This window comes from Pseudophryne corroboree, chromosome 5, assembly GCF_028390025.1.
Source record: "Pseudophryne corroboree isolate aPseCor3 chromosome 5, aPseCor3.hap2, whole genome shotgun sequence".
Classification (NCBI taxonomy): domain Eukaryota; kingdom Metazoa; phylum Chordata; class Amphibia; order Anura; family Myobatrachidae; genus Pseudophryne; species Pseudophryne corroboree.
In genome coordinates this window covers 83,789,947-83,811,014 of record NC_086448.1, presented here as the reverse complement: position 1 = coordinate 83,811,014, position 21,068 = coordinate 83,789,947, and the positions used below count along the sequence as shown (strand labels likewise).

Here is a 21,068-nt window from a genome sequence, read left to right as displayed (position 1 = left end):
TTATTTGCAGCACACTGAGCACAGATATTTGCAGCACACTGAGCACAGATTACGGAGCTTTTCAGGGAGAGAACGCAGCCACGTCCTCTCCGTTCAATCTCCAAAGCATGAGTGAAAATGGCGGTGACGCGCGGCTCCTTATATAGAATACGAATTTCGCGAGAATCCGACAGCGAGATGATGACGTTCAGGCGCGTTCTGGTTAACCGAGCAAGGCGGGAGGATCCGAGGCTGCCTCGGAACCGTGTAAAATAGGTGAAGTTCGGGGGAGTTCGAATCCCGAAGAACCGAACCCGCTCATCTCTAGTCCAAATCCACAAATAGTGTACAGAAAGGCACAGACATAAAAAACCGACTTGTAAAGAACCACATCAAACCATCGAACACAATACAAACAGTATTACCTTTCACTGAACCCAGAAACGGATACCATTACTGCGGTAAATGCGCAGGTTGTAGAACATCATACAATAGAAGCACCAAAATTGTAGATACCTTCCACTCAACAACAATAGACAAAACATTCAATATTAAACAAACCATCTCATGTGAGACAAAGGGGGTCATCTATTTGCTTAGGTGCCCCTGCGGCTTGGAATACATAGAAAGGACAGTGAGACCATCAAAAACAAGGATATACAGTATGAGCATTTGAGGAACATCAAAAGAGGATACGACAATTATAGGGGTGGTCTTCAGTATGCCGACTGACGGGATCCCGGCGCACAGTATACCGGCGCCGGGATCCCGACAGCCGGCATACTGACACTTATTCTCCCTCGTGGGGGTCCACAACCCCCGTGGAGGGAGAATAAAATAGTGTGGCGCGCGTAGCGCGCCACCGTGCCCGTAGCGTGGCGAGCGCAGCGAGCCCGCAAGGGGCTCATTTGCGCTCGCCACACTGTCGGTAAGCCGGCGGTCGGGCTCCCGGCGCCGGTATGCTGGTCGCCGGGAGCCCGACCGCTGGCATATCGTAGTGAACCCCAATTATAGCGTATCGAAACACTACAAAGATAGGCATAACTCCGATCCCACATATCTATACTTTATAGATATTGAAAAACCCATCAGAAACTGGAGAGGAGGTGACCATAGCATTACACTGGATAAACAAGAGATGAAATGGGTATTCACATTAAAAACAATGACACCCAGAGGTCTCAACATAGATTTCAACAACATTGATAAAATAACACAATTAACAAACCTATAAGATCCATGCACAACAGTTTTCCCCATCATGTACTATACTCAGCAATATTAGATCTCAACCCAGTGAGAACCCGGTCATTTAATGTATGTATATGCATAATTTTGTACAGGTTATGATGTGCGCCATATCATATCGAGTAAAATGTTCAGCACACAGATCACCCTATTATGAAATCAGTGAAAAAAACGAACAGTCATTTAAAACTGTCAATCACCAATAAAGCCACACCCAATGACATCTCACTGGCCAACAGGACTGATATAAGCAGCCTAATTGAATCCACAATCATCCTTGAAAAAGGCCTACGGGCTGAAACGCGTTGGAGGAAGCACACACTTGGCACCAGCACGTTTACCAGTACCCACCACCTGTGGAAGATTTACAGCTTTACCTCCATCAACAAGTCTCCTCGCCGGCTGGTGAGTTTGAGCGGTCGGGTAGTGTTGCTGAAGCCAATGGGAACCCAGAAGTCTTTCGAGACATGGGAATCCGGTAGTCACGGCAGCACCCGACGGTCCCACAGATCCCCGCTCTGGCAGCAAGGATCCTAGACGGGACAGCAGGGTGGGACACACTATACAAAGGCGCAGCAACAAAACGGATAACACCATTGGCTGGGACCTCAGAGTTAGACGCCAGTGCCAGAAACAGCACCATTGTACAACGGAGGGGTGAGTACTGTACCTGGAGGGTCGGGACACTGGCTCGCTAGAACAGAGACCCTTACATCTACTGTATCACAGCACCATTGTGCAACAAAGGAACGCACCACTTTTACTGGAACCAGCATTTGGAATCTATTTGATCATGACTATTACGTACTAACTTTCAGCTACAAATTCCTACTATATTTCACAGTCTATGTCATCAGCATCTGGACTTTGATCCTAATTGTGATCCATCACCTGTGAGCAGGGGAGTCAGAACATTTATAGGTTGGGGGGGGGCAAGATAGATCCTCATTTTGGCGCCCCTCGGGGCGGAGCCAACAGGGAGGAAGAGGCGATACTGTGGGGATGAAAAGGAGGCAGCACCACGGTGGGGAAGAGGCCGCACCATGTAGATGGAGGCCGGGAGCACCACTGACGGAGGTGCTGCGATGGGGAAAGGAGGAGCATGGGACTGCAGCATTGCGCTGGCAAGCACCATTGTGTAGGTGAGGCTGGCCCCCAGGGGAGCAGGCAGGGTCTGCAACAGAAATATTAGGGCCCCCTTCCCCACCTCTACCCCATACATCCCCATCCACTGCCACTACAATTCCCCTTAGGGTAGCAGGAGAGACAGGGGAGTGAGAGAGAAACAAAGAGGGTGTCGGCGAGAGAGGAGCAAGAGAGAGTGTCAGGGAGAGCGAGCAGCATACGCGCACGCAGGGGGGATCTGAGTACCTAAGAACCCCCTATGCCACCAATCATGGCATGTAGGGGAACTCCTCTCAGGCTGATCTCCCGTAGTGGAGCTGAGAGCCTGGCGCATGGTAGTGGTGCAGTCTTCCATATCTTCACTCCCTTCCACAGCACTGACTTCAGAGCAGCAAGGTGAGGTGTCCATGGCAGGGGCGGGTGGGCGCCGGTATTTAATAATGAATTAAGCTCTCCTTGACCAGCATGAGTGCAGGGACTGTGGCAGGGGGGATAGTGAGGAATGATCATGGTGCCAGCCTGTTTACTGACTATGTTGTGGTTGTGGTGCCTGTGTGCTATCAGTTCCTGGAGGGGAGGAAGGGGGTCTTGCTGCTGTGCTGCCGGTCTATGGAGGCCATATTATTATTATTTTTTACATATATTATATATATACTGTAATATACGAGATATATATATATATATATATATATATATATATGTATATATATAATATGAGGCATTAGTATGAGCCGAAATTCACATTATAGCACACAGTATGAGCCGAAATTCACATTATAGCACACAGGATGAGCCAAAATTCACATTATAGCACACGGTATGAGCCGCAATTCACATTACAACACACAGAATGAGCCAAAATTCACATTATGCCACACAGAATGAGACACAATTCAGGGAGATTGGCAGCAGGGACGTAGGTACAGGGAGAGGGGGGTGTAGTATTGTATGCCGGTGGCCGGGCTTCTGGTGGCCAGCATACCGGCGCCGGAATCCCGACCGCCGGCATACCGACAGCTGGGCGAGTGCAAATGAGCCCCTTGCGGGCACGGTGGCGAGAGCACTATCTATTCTCCCACCAGGGGGGTCGTGGACCCCCAAGAGGGAGAAGAGGTTTTGGGATTTCAGCACCGGTATACTGTGCGCTGGGATTCCAACAGCCGGGAACCTACATACCATCCGGGAGAGGGACAGGGAGAGTGACAGAGGGACAGGGAGAGATGGTTTGGGAGAGTGACCACAGGGACAAAGGGAGAGAGGAACGCAGCAGAGTAAAATTACCTATTGAGCAGCGGCGATGCGGAGGAGGCTGTGGTCTGCGGTGCGGTGGATGAGAAGGCTGTGGTCGGCGCGTGGCGGTGGAGGCTGTGGGCGTTGGAGATGATGCGGAGGAGGAGGAGGCTCTGGGAGTTGGCGGAGGTGCAGAGGAGACGGAGGGTGGCGGCAGGGGCGGATCCAGAAGAAAATGATAGGTGGGGCACCATGGAAGGGGCAAGTACATTTGCGTGCGGCTTCGGTGCATGTGGGGTGGCGCTTCTTATACAATGCCCACAGTTGTAGCCCTCATTATGCAATGTCCACTGTACTGGTAGTGCCCCTTATATAGACCCCATAGTAGTGGTGTCCTTTATGCAATGCCCGTATTGCTCCCAGTAGTAATGTTGCCTGTAGTAATGCCCCCAGTCATTATGCCCCCAGTGGTAATGCCCCTGCAGTTATGACCCCAGTAGTTTACCTCCCCCCTTTAGTTTAGCCTCCCAGTGGTAATGCCCCCACTAGTTTAGCCACCAGTAGTAATGCCCCCCTGTAGTTTGCCCCATTGTAGTTTAGCCCCTGTAGTTATGCCCCCCTTATAGTTTAGCCTCCAGTAGTAATGCCCCCAGTAGTTTGGCCCCTGTAGTTATGCCCCCAGTAGTTTGGCCCCCCTGTAGTTTAGCCCCCAAGTAGTAATGCCCCTGTAGTTTAGCCCCCAAGTAGTAATGCCCCTGTAGTTTAGCCCCCAAGTAGTAATGCCCCTGTAGTTAAGCCGCCAGTAGTAATGCCCTCCTGTAGTATGCCCCCAGTAGTTAGCACCTTTGTAGTTGGCCCCCAGTAATAATGTCCCCCAGTAGCTTGCCCCCAGTAGATGTCCCCCAGTAATAATGTCCTCCAGTAGTTTGCCCCCAGTAGTAATGCCCCCTAGGACTTTGCCCCCAATAGATGACCCCCCAGTAGTAATGCCCCCAGTAGATACCCCCCAGTAATAATGCCCCCAGTAGCTGCCCCCAATAGATGACCCCCCCAGTAGTAATGCCCCAAGTAGATGCCCCTCAGTAATAATGCCCCCAGTAAAAATGTCCCCCATTAGGTGCCCCCAATAGATGACCCCCCAGTAGTAATGCCCCCTGTAAGTGCCCCCCAGTAATAATGCCCCCAGTAGCTGCCCCCCCCGTAGTGATGCCCCCAGTTATAATGCCCCCAGTAGTAATCCCCCCCAGTAGTAATGCCCCTTGTTGATGCCCCCCCAGTAGTAATGTCCCCCCGTAGTTTTCCTTCAGGAGATGCCCCCGCTGCATTAAGGAAGAAAAAAACATAATACTTACCGAGCCCCGTTCCCGCGCCGCTGCAGTCCTCCTCCTGGCTGGCGTCCTCTCCTCAGTACTATGAGAGAGACGTCATGACTGACGTCTCTCCCATAGCGCACGGCGCAGTGACAGCGCCGGAAGCCGGAGCTCAGTACTGAGCTCCGGCTACCGCTGTGCAGGGAGACGGGCGCCCGCTGGCAACACAATCTCAGCGGGCGCCCGTCATCTCCCTGTGCGGCGCCGACGCCGCGGGGGGGACGGGGGGAGGCCACAAATGAGAGGGGGGGCACGGGCCCGAGTGCCCCTCCCCTGGATCCGCCACTGGGTGGCGGTGATGCAGCAGAGGAGGCAGAGGGCGGCGACGGTGCAAGAGAGGAGGCGGCTGTGGTCGGCGACCTTTGGTGCATTTCCTATGACCGCCACTACTATTTCAAATCTGCCACGGACTGGCAGCCAGTCAGGAGCGGCTGCACGGCTGATCTTGAATGGCTGCCAGTTCGAGAGAGGTCTGTGACATGTGGATGCGGTGGCTTGGATCTACTTCAGTCAGTTCTGCCCACTTTGAGCACTGTAAAATATATATATATATATATTTATTATTTTTTATATGATGTACATATATGGACCCCCCCTCCCTTAGAAATCCTGCACTTGCCAGAGGGGGAGAGAGAGGGAGTGGGCGGGAGAGACTCTTACCTGGCAGACACAACCAAGTCCCCAGCCACAGGTCTGTAATCAAAGGAGGACACTTCTCGGCATTAGGCCACGCCCCCTTATCACCCGCGAATCGCGGCACTTCTCTGGGGCCGTGAACCAGCCCTGGTAAGGGGAGGGGGGGAGTGGGTGGCGGCCAGCCCCACTGAACTGGGTCGAGGAGGGTCACTCAGCACACAGGCGCATCCTGCCGCTGCTGCTCAGTCCCTGCACGGAGGTTGTGATGTGCGGTCTTTCAGCTGACCGCACATCGCTCCTCCTGTATATCGGCAGCGGCGCCTCTCATATTTTGGGGGGGGCGAGCTGCCCCCTTGCCCCCCCAGTTCCGACGCCTCTGCCTGTGAGCTAACAATCGCTGTATTTTATCATTTGCTATTTCAATGCATTATACTCTTTATGCCTGAGCACTTTATCTCAATAAAAGGCATAGATATACTCAACGCTTATCTGTCACATATTTCCTTACTAACACTAGGAGGTGAGCGCAAGTACCGCTCCCCCATTACTCACCACTTACCAGACGAGTTTGGACAACTCATTGGTACCAGCTGCCCCGAAACAGGAGACAGATCATCCCACTCCCCAACATATAATACTGTCAGCTGTTGGGATGTCGGTGGTCACATGACTGACCGCAGCATCCCCACATCGGAGGGAGTATTTCTACCCCCCGTCCCCTACCCTAACCTTCAGGGGGTGGCAGCTAAAGCTAACCCTCCGGGGGTGTTGGCTACGGCTAACCCTCGGGGGGTAGTGGCTAAGGCTAACCCCCTAGTGCCTAACCATAACCCCCACCCCCCTAGTGCCTTACTCTAAACCCCTGCCCGGGCCTTAACCCATATCCCAATACTCACCTTCGGGATGTCGGCTGTCAGTGATTCTGTTCCGGTCTTCTCAGTAGTATCAGGATTCCGGTGTCCGTCACATCCTGTTTCCATAGGTAAATGGGAGGCTGGCAGCGGGTGGAGGTTGGGTCCAGGAGACTTTCCCACTCTTCCAGGAGGCCAGGAGAGCAATCTGCTTATTGTGAGCCTCCCGGCTGTTCCGGGAGGGTAGGCAAGTATGCTGTGGACAGTGCTGTAATTCCCAACACTGACGGCCTCATCCCCTTGACGTCATTACATCATGCGCTCAGGACGCTTGGCTCGACCAGGGCGCAATAAAACCCTGTTATGTCGCTGCTTGTTGTCAGCAGCGTTTACTGCTGTATTCTGAATAAAACTACTTTAAACAATACACTGTGCAGTAGAATGTACCCGCTGTTACCTGTAAGGCGATTATTTTTTCATTGTTTTTGCAGTGAGGGTTCAAGTGCCCTGAATACATTCCTATCTCCCTAGCCGCATCATTTGCCCAATGTCAGGAGGCTATAAGGCGCAAATAGATTTTGATTTATAAAATGATAAAAGAATGGCAGGTTGTTTACTAATACTAAAGTCTGAAAAGTCCTTTATGTTGTTGCAGCACTGCTCGGTCTGTTTTAGGTTTTTAACTAATGAACACCTGACGAAGTGGAAAAAGATCAGAGATACTGATTGATTTTCCAAAAAACTCGGAATCATAGCTAGCAACACGCAGTACGGTGTACTCAGCAATACTGTCAGGGATGTTTCTGCTGTCTTCAAGCTAAAGTAACATCCTACAAGATCAGAGGAAAATGTCCTATACATCTTGCCCTCTGCACTTTGCATTATTTATTCCAGATCAATTCATCAGCCAATACCGGATAAATAATGCAGATTTCTGTTCGCAAATGGAATGCTCGCTCAAACTGAATCTAAAACAAAATGCCCAGCATTTCAGTCCACCTAAGGAGATCCAAGCCCAGCTAAGCAAAATAGAGGAACATGGAGACGGAACTGAGAGTGTAATAAAAGATTCATGGTAATACTTGATCTTCATCCAACAACTACAGAATGTGTAGCCAAGCAACATATTTGCGTCTTAAAACGTCCTCTAGAAACAATATGCTGTTCTGGCGCTGTTCAGTAGACCATTTTTATACATGTCTAGAGGAAAGCACCAAGAAAAAGAATAAAGATGTACATTTTGTTAAGAATTATATAGGGATATTTCAAATTTCAAGTCTTGAACAATGATATTTCATATATTGTTATAGGGATTAGTACGAGTTCCTGGCGGTATGGACATCGGCGGTCAGGAGACCGACGCCGGGATCCTGGCAGCGAGCGCAGCATGTCCCCTCGTGGGGTTGCTGCGCTCGCCATGCTTCTGTCACCACAGGTTTCTATTCCCCTCCAGGTGGTGGCGTGGACCACCACCCAAGAGGGGTAACCAGCCGGCGGTCAGGACTCCGACCGCTGGTATTTCAGCTGGTGTCGGAATTCCGGTGTCGGTATCCTGACTGCCGGGATCCCTACAAGCGATCAGTTGAATGCCTCCCATTGTTATAAAATAAATAGCACAGTGGGTACTAGCCCTGGCAGCGTTCTCATCCCTCCTGCGGCACTTCCGTTGGCACTGCCAACTGCATCATGGTTCTATGGTTTATCGGAGCTGTATGAAAAAGGCGTTTGCAGAACATATCGGGATCTGCATGCTTCTCAACTGCCCTCATATCGGCCGGACAGTTCTGTTTTGCAAACCTTGAAAGGGGCGGAGTTTCACTCAAAACTGTTATTTCTGGCCAAAGTTGGGCGTACTGGGAGGGGCTTGTGCGGATAGAACAGGGCATATTTTATCCCACTTTTTAGATGTCTAATTGTTGTTAATCTACAGTGGCTCATGGTTTAAAAAGCATTTTTTTTAAATAAAATATGAAGAATTTCGTAAATGATTCCACAGCAATGATTTGAATATTTTTGTTTGTTTTTTTGCATAAAGCAAACTGTGTTATATTAACGAAAATACAGAAAAATTGGGACATACAGTATGTGTTGTTTAACCCTCCCTGCATTTTAGGCAGCATGAACATGTATTTGAGTAAGTTCTTATTGTATTGAAACTTTACTGCATTTTATTCTCAGTAAATATTTTTTTGGTGACGTTACTATGAAGTTACTATGAATTGATATAAACTGTATAGACCGTCATAAATATATATAGGGTTGGAAATATCAATAGCTACTTTACCTGTCTAGAATTTATTCGTTTTCTATGACTTTATTTTGATAGATTGGGGTTTCTTTTATTTGAATTTCATAATTTTTTTTATTTAAGTTATCTAGCTGAAGACAGTGACAACCCAACGTCCTGACAACATGCCTAATTACACTAGGCAACACCTGTCAGTTAATTTTCCAGTTGTTAAATGATACATTCATAAGACAATGATAGATAAATAAGAATGACAAGAGGGCTCTGCTAGGGAATTATGGGGCAGAAACAAAACTTAGGATAAATACACTAAACTATTCCAGCAGACGTTTAAGATGCCCTTCTGCAAAAGAAAAATATTTGGTAATACAGGTTTAGTCTCTTTTAACCAAAATTTCGAAAATGATCCAAAATCTGACTGCGAGAGCCAACTGAGATAGTGGCGCCTTTGCTTATATTGTATAAAATTTCCTTCATGCTATCTTTAGAATGTTAGTTCTCATGAGCACTGCAGTTTTCACTCTTACTAATACCATCATCTAACCTCTACTGCCTACAAAATTACCTAACCCTCTCTTGGGTTCTGCCACCCTGCTGCTTATTTGAGTATTACAATCACAATCACCGATGCAGTGATGTTTATAAACAATGCCCTTGTCCTGCAATGTTCTGTGCTGTAAGTAACTTTTTTTTGTTTTGTTCCATTCTCTTTCTGTATATGTATTTGGTAAGGCACTGCAGACCCCTTGTGGCGCCATATAACTAAAGGATAATAATAATAATAATTAGCTCATATGCCAGGTTTCAACTGGACAAAGGCTTGCTGGGCGGAACATTTTACCCATTTTTACCCCTTAGGAGTCGATATCCCAGCTTAGTGCGTGACTGCACATAACTGTCAAACTTTCCAGACACCCTCAGCTAATCACATGTTCCAGGTCATCCACCAACTGCCACATTTTCCAGAGCTCAAGCGTGAATAATTGTAATTGGCTGGTGGACATTTTGCCACGTAACTTCAAAGTGAAGCAACCAATTGCAACGCCAATATAATTCTGCACATCTACGGACCAAGAGTTTTCATTAGAGATGTGCATCGGAAATTTTTCGGGTTTTGTGTTTTGGTTTTGGATTCGGTTCCGCGGCCGTGTTTTGGATTCGGACACATTTTGGCAAAACCTCCCTGAATTTTTTTGGGCGGATTCGGGTTTTTTATTTTTAAAAAACCCTCAAAAAACAGCTTAAATCATAGAATTTGGGGGTAATTTTGATCCTATAGTATTATTAACCTCAATAACCATAATTTCCACTCATTTCCAGTCTATTCTGAACACCTCACACCTCATATTATTTTTAGTCCTAAAATTTGCACAAAGGTCGCTGGATGACTAAGCTAAGTGACCCAAGTGGCCGGCACAAACACCTGGCCCATCTAGGAGTGGCACTGCAGTGGCAGACAGGATGGCACTTATAAAAATTGGCCCCAAACATCACATGATGCAAAGATAAAAAAAAAAAGAGGTGCAAGATGGAATTGTCCTTGGGCCCTCCCACCCACCCTTATGTTGTATAAAAAGGACATGCACACTTTAACAAACCCATCATTTCAACCACAGGGTCTGCCACACGACTGTGGCTGAAATGACTGGTTGGTTTGGGCCCCCACCAAAAACAGAAGCAATCAATCTCTTGCTCAAACTGGCTCTACAGAGGCAAGATGTCCACCTCATCATCATCCTCCGATTCCTCACCCCTTTCACTGTGTACATCCCCCTCCTCACAGAGTATTAATTCGTTCCCACTGGAATCCACCATCTCAGGTCCCTGTGTACTTTCTGGAGGCAATTGCTGGTGAATGTCTCCACAGAGGAATTGATTATAATTAATTTTGATAAACATCATCTTCTCCACATTTTCTGGAAGTAACCTCGTATGCCAATCGCTGACAAGGTGAGCGGCTGTACTAAACACTCTTTCGGAGTGCACACTGGAGGGGGGCAACTTAGGTAAAATAAAGCCAGTTTGTGCAAGGGCCTCCAAATTGCCTCTTTTTCCTGTCAGTATACGTACGGACTGTCTGACGTGCCTACTTGGATGCGGTCACTCATATAATCCTCCACCATTCTTTCAATGGTGACAGAATCATATGCAGTGACAGTAGACGACATGTCAGTAATCGTTGGCAGGTCCTTCAGTACGGACCAGATGTCAGCACTCGCTCCAGACTGCCCTGCATCACCGCCAGCGGGTGGGCTCGGAATTCTCAGCCTTTTCCTTGCACCCCCAGTTGCGGGAGAATGTGAAGGAGGAGCTGTTGACGGGTCACGTTTGAACCTCTGCAGACTTGTGTCTGCCGGAAAGAGAGATACAACGTAGGTTTTAAATCTAGGATCGAGCACGGTGGCCAAAATGTAGTGCTCTGATTTCAACAGATTGACCACCCATGAATCCTGGTTAAGCGAATTAAGGGCTCCATCCACAAGTCCCACATGCCTAGCGGAATCGCTCTGTTTTAGCTCCTCCTTCAATGTCTCCAGCTTCTTCTGCAAAAGCCTGATGAGGGGAATGACCTGACTCAGGCTGGCAGTGTCTGAACTGACTTCACGTGTGGCAAGTTCAAAGGGTTGCAGAACCTTGCACAACGTTGAAATCATTCTCCACTGCGCTTGAGTCAGGTGCATTCCCCCTCCTTTGCCTATATCGTAGGCAGATGTATAGGCTTGAATGGCCTTTTGCTGCTCCTCCATCCTCTGAAGCATATAGAGGGTTGAATTCCACCTCGTTACCACCTCTTGCTTCAGATAATTCTTCGGGCCACCGACAGCATCTCTTGCACGCCCCTGTCGTTTTTTAAATAATTCTGCACCACCAAATTCAATGTATGTGTAAAACATGGGACGTGCTAGAGTTTGCCCAGATGTAATGCACGCACAATATTGGTGGCGTTGTCCGATGTCACAAATCCCCAGGAGAGTCCAATTGGGGTAAGCCATTCTGCGATGATGTTCCTCAGTTTCCATAAGAGGTTGTCAGCTGTGGGCCTCTTATGGAAAGCGGTGATACAAAGCGTAGCCTGCCTAGGAAGGAGTTGGCATTTGCGAGATGCTGCTACTGGTGCCGCCGCTGCTGTTCTTGCTGCGGGAGGCAATACATTTACCCAGTGGGCTGTCACAGTCCTATAGTCCTGAGTCTGCCCTGCTCCACTTGTCCACATGTCCATGGTTAAGTGGACATTGGGTACAACTGCATTTTTTAGGACACTGGTGACTCTTTTTCTGACGTCTGTGTACATTTTTGGTATCGCCTGCCTAGAGAAATGGAACCTAGATGGTATTTGGTACCGGGAACACAGTACCTCAATCAAGTCTCTAGTTCCCTGTGAATTAACGGTGGATACCAGAAACACATTTCTCACCACCCAGGCTGCCAAGGCCTCAGTTATCTGCTTTGCAGCAGGATGACTGCTGTGATATTTCATCTTACTCGCAAAGGACTGTTGGAAAGTCAATTGCTTACTGGAAGTAGTACAAGTGGTCTTCCGACTTCCCCTCTGGGATGACGATCAACTCCCAGCAGCAACAACAGCAGCGCCAGCAGCAGTAGGCGTTACACTCAAGGATGCATCGGAGGAATCCCAGGCAGGAGAGGACTCGTCAGACTTGACAGTGACATGGCCTGCAGGACTATTGGCTTTCCTGTCTAAGGAGGAAATTGACACTGAGGGAGTTCGTGGTGTGGTTTGCAGGAGCTTGGTTACAAGAGGAAGGGATTTAGTGGTCAGTGGACTGCTTCCGCTGTCATCCAAAGTTTTTGAACTTGTCACTGACTTCTGATGAATGCGGTCCAGGTGACGTAAAAGGGAGGATGTTCCTAGGTGGTTAACGTCCTTACCCCTACTTATTACAGCTTGACAAAGGCAACACACGGCTTGACACCAGTCGTCCGCATTTCTGTTGAAATAATTCCACACTGAAGAGGTGATTTTTTTTTTGTACAAGGCATTTCAATGGCCATATTCGTTCCATGGACAACAGGTGTCTCCCCGGGTGCCTGACTTAAACAAACCACCTCACCATCAGAATCCTCCTTGTCAATTTCCTCCCTAGCGCCAGCAACACCCATATCCTCATCCTGGTGTACTTCAACAGTGACATCTTCAATTTGACTATCAGGAACTGGACTGCGGGTGCTCCTTCCAGCACTTGCAGGGGGCATGCAAATGGTGGAAGGTGCAACCTCTTCCCGTCCAGTGTTGGGAAGGTCAGGCATCGCAACCGACACACACACGGCGCGGACGCACACAGAGTGATATACAGTAAACCTTAAGTAATGAAACAATGTAAGGATATGCTTATACTTTAAACCTTAGCAGCCTAGTACTGAAATGATGTAATACCTTTAAAACCTTAAGTAGCGCTGGCGGCATGAAGTACCCGCAGTGCTTACACCTTAACAATGCTTATACACCTTATACCGATTAATACGCTATGAAAGCCCTTTGCAGGAAAGTGAAAACACAACACCGGTTTGTGGTAAACCACTGGGCTCTAACACCGCAGTGGATTATTCAGAGAAAAGGGGTAAACAGATACAAGTTATACACTACAGGCTAACAAGGAAATCTAAACAGAATAATAGAGAATAATGGCTACAGAGAATATACATACACGTGGGGAATCGTTCGCAAGTGCGTCCTGGACCAGTCCTCAGCTATCAGGTAGAAAGCCTTCAGAGTCTTTGATAGTGACCTGGCCTGCTGCTCGCTCTTTATTCAGTAGCTCAAGACATAATACAATAGACACTGTGTGCTCTTCTTCCATTGGTTAGGGGGTGGGACATGTCCTGCACCGGGGACCATTGGTTAGTTCAAGAAGTGGGCGATGGCTAGGACTTGGGATGTGGAGGTCCCGCCCCATAATCAGTTTAAACCCATCACATTAAACATAAATCCGGTATTATTAATATCTTAATGAGGTAAGTTTTAACAATGTTCTTATTCCCACCAAATTAATGTTCACGTGACTCTGAACAATATGAACCCACACATGATATTACTATCTATCTCAATCTTCAAGATATTCATATATCCACATATTCATATATATATATATATATATATATATATACACATATATATATATATATATATATATACATACACACACACACACACACACACTCCTGCTATTACAATTTGTTAGGTATTATATATTTATTCACACATATATATATATATATATATATATATATATATAATATATATAAATTAATACCCATAAATTAATACCTCTATCTCCATGGATTTTGGACTAGGAATGTTAGTATTCTAAATTCCTATCTGTCTGGTTTTGTTGTGGTTAGCTATTGTTTCTGATCTTCCAAACATACTCTGCTCCTGGGCATTGTTCACCCTTGTTTGTCCCTTTCTTTCAGTTGAGACAATGGCAACTCAGCACTCATTATTCTGGAGAGAAACCTGGCCCTATTCATAAACAAAGGTGCATGCCCTCTTCATAGAATCTCAAAGCTTAGTGTAAACAAGGCCATTGTATCTCAGTCTGTGGGAAATTTATGTGTGACTGGGTTCCATTCTCGTCCCCTCCCCATTCGTAATATATTTAAAATACAATTTTATATCTATATTCTACTTCTGCACATAACTATACGCAGGAACATGCGATTCTTTCCTAACTAACACCGGAATGTTACCCTTAAAATACCCTACAGCTGGATACTAGACATCACCTACCAACCTTTATCTGACCCTTCCTATCATGCAAAGATGAATCTCTCCGTCCAGGAACTGTTTAAACTAACATTACTCGCTGTCATGGTCTAGGGGATTTACATCTACAAAATGCACTATTTGGGTTAAATATGCTATGTTTTATTAGCACGCTACACGCTCACAAACTCCGCCGTAAATACACATATCATGCGCACGAGTCGCCGGAGCGTCTCTTACGCAACTTGCGGATATGTGTATGCACGGGGGACCAGGTGCACGAGCAGCGTGCATGTGCATGAGGGGTTAGAACAAAGGATATGTATAACAATATTTTTCGACTTTGACAGTTGACCCTTTGGCAGTCAACAATAACTGCCACTATCTAAACAGAAATATATACACTACAATCTTTACAGATGGTTAGATTAAAAGGAAAACAATACAATACCTAAAAAATGATTGGGTGGAGGGAGGAGAGGAGTAGGCGGGAAATGTATGACCTAGTGGGATAGTAAAAGCATGTATGTATGTATGAAATTCATGTCTGAGGGGCATGTATCATCGTGCCGTACATGTTCTAGATAAGCTTCGAGGTATTGCGAAGTATACATTAAATCCTTCTTATCCCGTATTAAGGGTCTGTAAGTGGGCCAACAAACACTACCAAGCTCTTTTTGGCTTCTTGTTCCAACAAATGGGGTGCACATTAGTTGATGATACATGGAGGGGGGAGAAACATGTGAATGCTAATATATGTACCTATGTCACCTGTCGACTATGTGTGTCACTACCTGAAGGTTGTAGAGATGAAGATAAGAAACATATGTCACAAATACATTCACATAATAATGTGTGCAATTGTCCTTGGGTGTCTGTTGAAGTCTTGTCCGGATAGGTGTATCCTTGCTGTGGGTGATAATCAAAGTCTTTCAAGTGTCCATAAAAAGTCTTTAAAGTCTCTAAAGTGTCTCTCAAAGTCTGTAGAAATGTCCATCAAAGGTCTGTAGTCTTCTCCATCAAAGTCTTTAGTCTTCTTCCGAATGGATGTCTTTTTGCTTGGGAGAAAAACAAAGGAGAAACGGGTGAAAGAAACGGACCGTGGAATCACCTCTTATCACAGCATTGTCTCAATTCATGGGTCATAAATTAAACCAGTTTGTGTAACAATGCCCTCGCTCCTCAAACTCATCACTTTGGTACTGCGCTTGCGCTGCATTAAAATCCGAACACATCTAAATATCAAACCAATCATTATGACAACTCCCATGATACAAAGGAGAAACTTTCCTACATTTACGATAACATTTTGAGCCCATTCTCCTAAACCTGAGAACCAATTGCGTGGGTTCAACCATGAAACCCAGCCGGTCAGTTCATTACTCACAGCAGTAAGGGTAAGGTTGTGTCTCCTTCGGAACTCCCATTTCAACTGCAAGATATTGTCCATCTTTTGATCTATGACCTCGGTGGGGTCATCAGTGCTGTTTGTAATATACGTACAGCATTTCACACCATACTGAGTTGCTAGGGTGACACAATACCCGCATGTCACCGCTGTGATGTAATTGAGAACCATCCTGTGCTGGGTCAGTTCCGTTTTGTAAGCTTGCAATTCCCTCCCAGTATACCTGAAGGTGTCATCATACATCTCGGGGATATTGTCTATCAGGTTCGCTAGCGCATGAATATACCTAAAATTTATAATTCCTCTGGCGGTATGGGTGATATCTAACGTGAGTAGGAATTGAATCCCGGTGGATTCGTGGATCAAATCAGAGGCTGCGTGCTCTGTCCTATCTGTAAGGTGTCTCTTAACAATGTGTTCGTAGTGAGTGTGAGTGTAAGGAGCTTGAGCATTGCGGTGAACGTCTTTCATCTTATTATGGGTAATGGTCATTACTTCTGGCAACACTCTTCCAATGTAACACAATCCCTCTGAGTTTGGGGCAAGCCACTTATAAGCCTTCCTCCCACATATGAAATAAGCATCATCGGGGAGAACATATGGGACAGAATATGACATTACCATATTGCAAACCTTCCAGGTGAAAAATCCTATCCCTAACTCTCTCATCTGTTCAGTACACGTATCAGGCTGTATGATAATGCGCACAGTACCCTGGAGATACTTCTCCAACCCGCATGGTCCTACTTCCTAGAGTATACCTGTACCGAAAATACCTCCCACCGTCGGCTATTTGGTGTATAAGTTCAGGGTTTACGGGCATTCTATCGGCTCTTTGTGAAAATGCCATGGTTTGGTTATTCCATGTCACTTCCCAATTTCCCGGCTTTCGGGGATTGGAAATGTTGAAACATATTAAGGACCTATCCACATGATATTGGTGGAGCTTCAAACTAGGAGGCCTAGAAATATTAAATTTCTTGTCCACCGGTCTCCCACCCCTTAATTCAAGTACCTCATCTAGTGTTAAAGGGTACAGTACTAATCCTGACTTGCTCTGACCTTGAGGTACTTGTGAGCACACCCAGCATTCTGTTTGGTTTAAAACCTTACCCACTACTGAGTGATAGTCACTCAATGAATGACGGTCCATGTTGATATTAAGGCTGGACTGACATCTCTGGATGCACCCGTCCTCAACTATGTTTTCACAATTTCTACAGATACAATTTTCTTCAGCCAATAACCCTTCACAATGTCTCCTAGTGTCATGACTACCAGATCGTTTTCTGATACTCGCCTTTGCTCGGTGAATGTGTTGCTCTTGGAATTCTACTAATCCGTACTTGTCATCAGAACCCATTCCAGATCCTTTCTCGACCTCTCTGGTACTCTCACCGAAATAGACTGCTCTGGTCAACAACAGGGTCAACAGGAAAACCCGGAACACAGTCTCTTGGGGTAAGTCCATCTTGCAGGAGGAGAAAGAAAGAGTAGTAATGGGAGGTAAAGAAAATAATAGAAGGGAAAGAAAACTGGTACGATAACTGCCTCTAGTCTTTTTGTTCTCCTTGCTCAGATGCCGTCTCAACAGTGCTGCCTCTCAGTCTTCCCGAAACGGACACTCCAGTGATACGATATTCTTTCCGAGTCAGCGACTTATCTGTAGAGACCATAAATCTTGCATTACCATGTGTTTAACTGTTGTGTGAAATACCATCCGTAGAACATGAAAAAACAAAAAGAGAGAGAATAATAAAAAGAAAAAAAAATTGTCAGATTTCCGTTCACCATCAGGCTGTCACACCAACATGTCTATTGGTATCTCTGCACAGTCTTCCCCCACCAGTATTTCCACTCTCCACCCTCTGTGCATGGCCAGGCACAATGATGCTGGTGAGATATACTGGGGTTGGGCAGACCTCTGAAAAGACCGAGTAGACATGTGACGTTTGAGCTGTAGTTCTGTCGGTGAACGTCAGAGATGAAGAGGAAACTTTTAAAGATAAATCACAGAGTTTACCTGGCCGCCCCTATATCTACAAGGTATGATCTACCAACTATATTCACTGTAACCTCAGGTTCACTTCCAAGGCTATCAATCAACTTCACTGGCTGCAGACTACAGGTGCGGCCCAAAATTTTTCCTATATGATCCCTGATCCCAATTACATGTGTCATACAGTGTGTCATGTTCTGGTCTAGGGGGTCGCTATACCTTATGTGGGTCTCTAAAATTACAGTTCCGTGCGTAATGTCCTTCCCTCTGGCAGTTAGAACATTTTACCACATACAACTAACCATCAGGGGTCTGGGGTTTAGGCTGATGTGGCTTCGTTGTCAGGGCTTTTATACTTACTGTCATCAGCTTATCCCCCTGTGACTCCCTGTGTTTAATGATGTTCCGATCGTTCTTAACAGCGGACTCTCTTAAGGCAGCCACCGAGATACCTCTCCAGTTAGGTTGAGTGATTTGTACCCTGGTTCTCAACGCTTCCTTTAACCCGTCCATTAATACGGACACAGCTACCTCTCTATGATGCACATTATCCTTAATGTCTTTGATCCCAGTAAATCTAGCCATTACCTGCAGTGCTCGATGGAAATATTCAGCTGCCGTTCCACCTTCTCTTTGTCTAATGGAGAAGATTTTATTCCACTTGACAACAGTTGGGAAATATACTCCTAATTGCAGATTGATTTGTCGTACATTCTCCTGAGTGTATTCCTCAGTGAGAGGTACTTCTGCGTCTAATTTACAAATAGTAATAAATTTTGCAGGGTCAATATTGGAAGGTAGACATACTCGTAGCACTGTTCGCCAATCTTTGTTTGTGGGTTTGGTGGCATTACCTAGTTCTCTAATAAACCTCTGACATGCGGCTAAATCTTTTCTGGGATCGGGAAATTCAGACATAATTGTCCTCAATTCTGCCCGGGACCAGGGGCAATGCATAGCAATGTCCTTGACGGGAGTGACTCCCTGAGCGTCAGTCCTCCCATTGGGGACTGCGATCACCCTGACAGGATTTAGTTCAATGACACCATTTTGTGTTGACTCTACAATGTGAGGTGCAATTGTCTGTGCATAATGTACAATACCGTACTTACCTGTGGACACGACCTCACCTGACCCTCCGCTAGGGGGCTTTACTACTGCTCTTACCGATTGGGCCGTGCCCACCTGGGTGTTCTGTATGGTGACTGCTAGAGAAAGTGCCGACATCGTGCTGGGCTCACTTTCTTGCTTGTAATCCTGAGGGAAGTTTAAAATGGGGTGCAACTTGCACGGGTTAGAATTTATACATTTATCAGTTTTACTCTTATCGTCATTAATACATTTATTAAGTTTACTCTTATCGTCATTAATACATTTATTACATTTACTCTTATCGTCATTAATACATTTATTAAGTGCACTCTTATCATATATCAGTATGCCATTCTCTGTAGCCATTTTCTCGCCTGTAATGTACGGTGGTAGTGCGGTTGCTATCAGTTTTCTGCTAGGGTTAGAGCCAGCTGTGTAAGCTAGTTCCCTCTGCATATCACTCTCTCGTTGCCATAAATGTAAACAGTTTGTGTGTCTGATCCTCTGTTTTTGGGATTTTATCAGACAGATCCTAAGCCTTAGATTATGCAATACCTCTGAGTCAAAACTACCTATCCCAGGAAATGGTGCTTTATCCCCCACAGTCATTCGTGTCCATTCATCACAAAAGGTCTCAGTGTGGGGACCATACTTCCCCCACATTACTAACTGAGCTGACCCCCTGGGTCTGAAATCTGCAGTCTGAACCCTGACTGCTGAACGTCCCTGTGTTGTGCACTTGGCTTCCATTGTGGATCTTTTTAACACGGGAAAACTTCCTAAAATGCACCAAACACAGTAGTCTACGGTGGAAATCCTTAAAGCTCTTCCACTGAACTTCTTCTGCTCCGAGTACCACGGATCCGCCTTCTTTAGCAGACACATGTAGCCATTGCAGGCCCTACCTCTAGAGATTTTCCTGAGAGACCAGCGAAAATTCCCTAAACCTTTACTTTACATAAATCACGCTTGCATGTGCTTCCTACAACGCGTATGATGACAAGATTTACGCACAAATATGCAAAACCACGTATCACGTTGCGTCACGTCACCCATACAACCGTGCGGTCCAATCGTACCGCTTATAGACACTTGCTATCTATAAGTGGTAGGATCACTGGAGTCTTCCTACTGTGCTCCAAAACAGCCGGAGCGTAATACCACGAAAACTTTATCACACTCCGTCACACGTTTTACACCTGGACCGTGCTCATCACGTTTTCACCTAGACCGTGCTTCACCAAGCTTCACCAAGTTTCACCAAGCTTCACCAAGCTTCACCAAGACCACCAAGATCACCAAGACCACCAAGCGGGGTTCAATATATTCACACCCTATTCAGCCCACACTAACATTCTATAGTTTTCTGATCAGAAAATTCCTTTCCTGTTAACTGATAGCTTTCCCCAGAGGTAATACAGAAAAAAAGTTTTTTTTTTAAACTAAATATTGGACACTGATCAATTTGTGCTATTATCGCGTGGCTGCCGTCTCGCCTAAACTGAAACAATGCTATTGTGTGATTTGTATTTAGTGGGCGTATCTGTACGCACGTTGCGTAAAATACGCCACGTGTATAGGCCTTTACGTTGCGTACTCAGTCTCGAACGTTTTTCCGAAACACGTGTACAATGGCCGTATACGTCCGCAGTAATACAAATACCACACTTCTATAAATGTAAACGATATTTAACTATAATCGCTTACCAAACACCACACAGTATCTCCTGTATAAACCTTTATAACAAGGCCAGGCTGCATGTGTGTTTTACATGTAATCCCTTAAATATTACTCTATATTTTTAACTAAATAGCAACAAATTTTTCAGCACGGGTCAAAATGTATCTAATAATCAAGGCTAATGGCAACAAGTGAATAGATATGCAGAATACACAAATAAAATACAGGTGTGTGCATGTGTTACGTGTGTTGCGTGCGTAGTTGGCACCAAACAGAAATTTCACAGATTTAAAAAAACAATAGCTTTACGTTCTTACCTTTCGGATCCCACCAGCATCCCTACAAACCATGCGGAGCAGACGCTTATCTAATCAGCACCAGTGTATCCACCTGACCATGAGAAGGCTAACAGGGGATACCTTTATACCTTCCCGCCCTTTGCTGATAGATAAAGTCTGCCTTGTCCTGCTAGGCTG

The 21,068-nt window shown here is 46.0% G+C and overlaps 1 long non-coding RNA gene across 2 annotated transcripts in view; it reads right to left on the bottom strand.

Moving 5' to 3' along the window:
* Positions 1-21,068, bottom strand: part of LOC134928801 (uncharacterized) — a 495,132-nt gene that overhangs the window by 295,773 nt on the left and 178,291 nt on the right. Inside the window, exon 1 of one of the 2 annotated variants that reach the window (XR_010178022.1) lies at positions 5,613-5,671. The exons of the other annotated variant lie outside the window; for it this stretch is intronic. This is a non-coding gene — a long non-coding RNA (uncharacterized LOC134928801). Of the gene's footprint in view, positions 1-5,612; positions 5,672-21,068 lie in introns of those variants that run through there. 2 annotated transcript variants of the gene reach the window in all.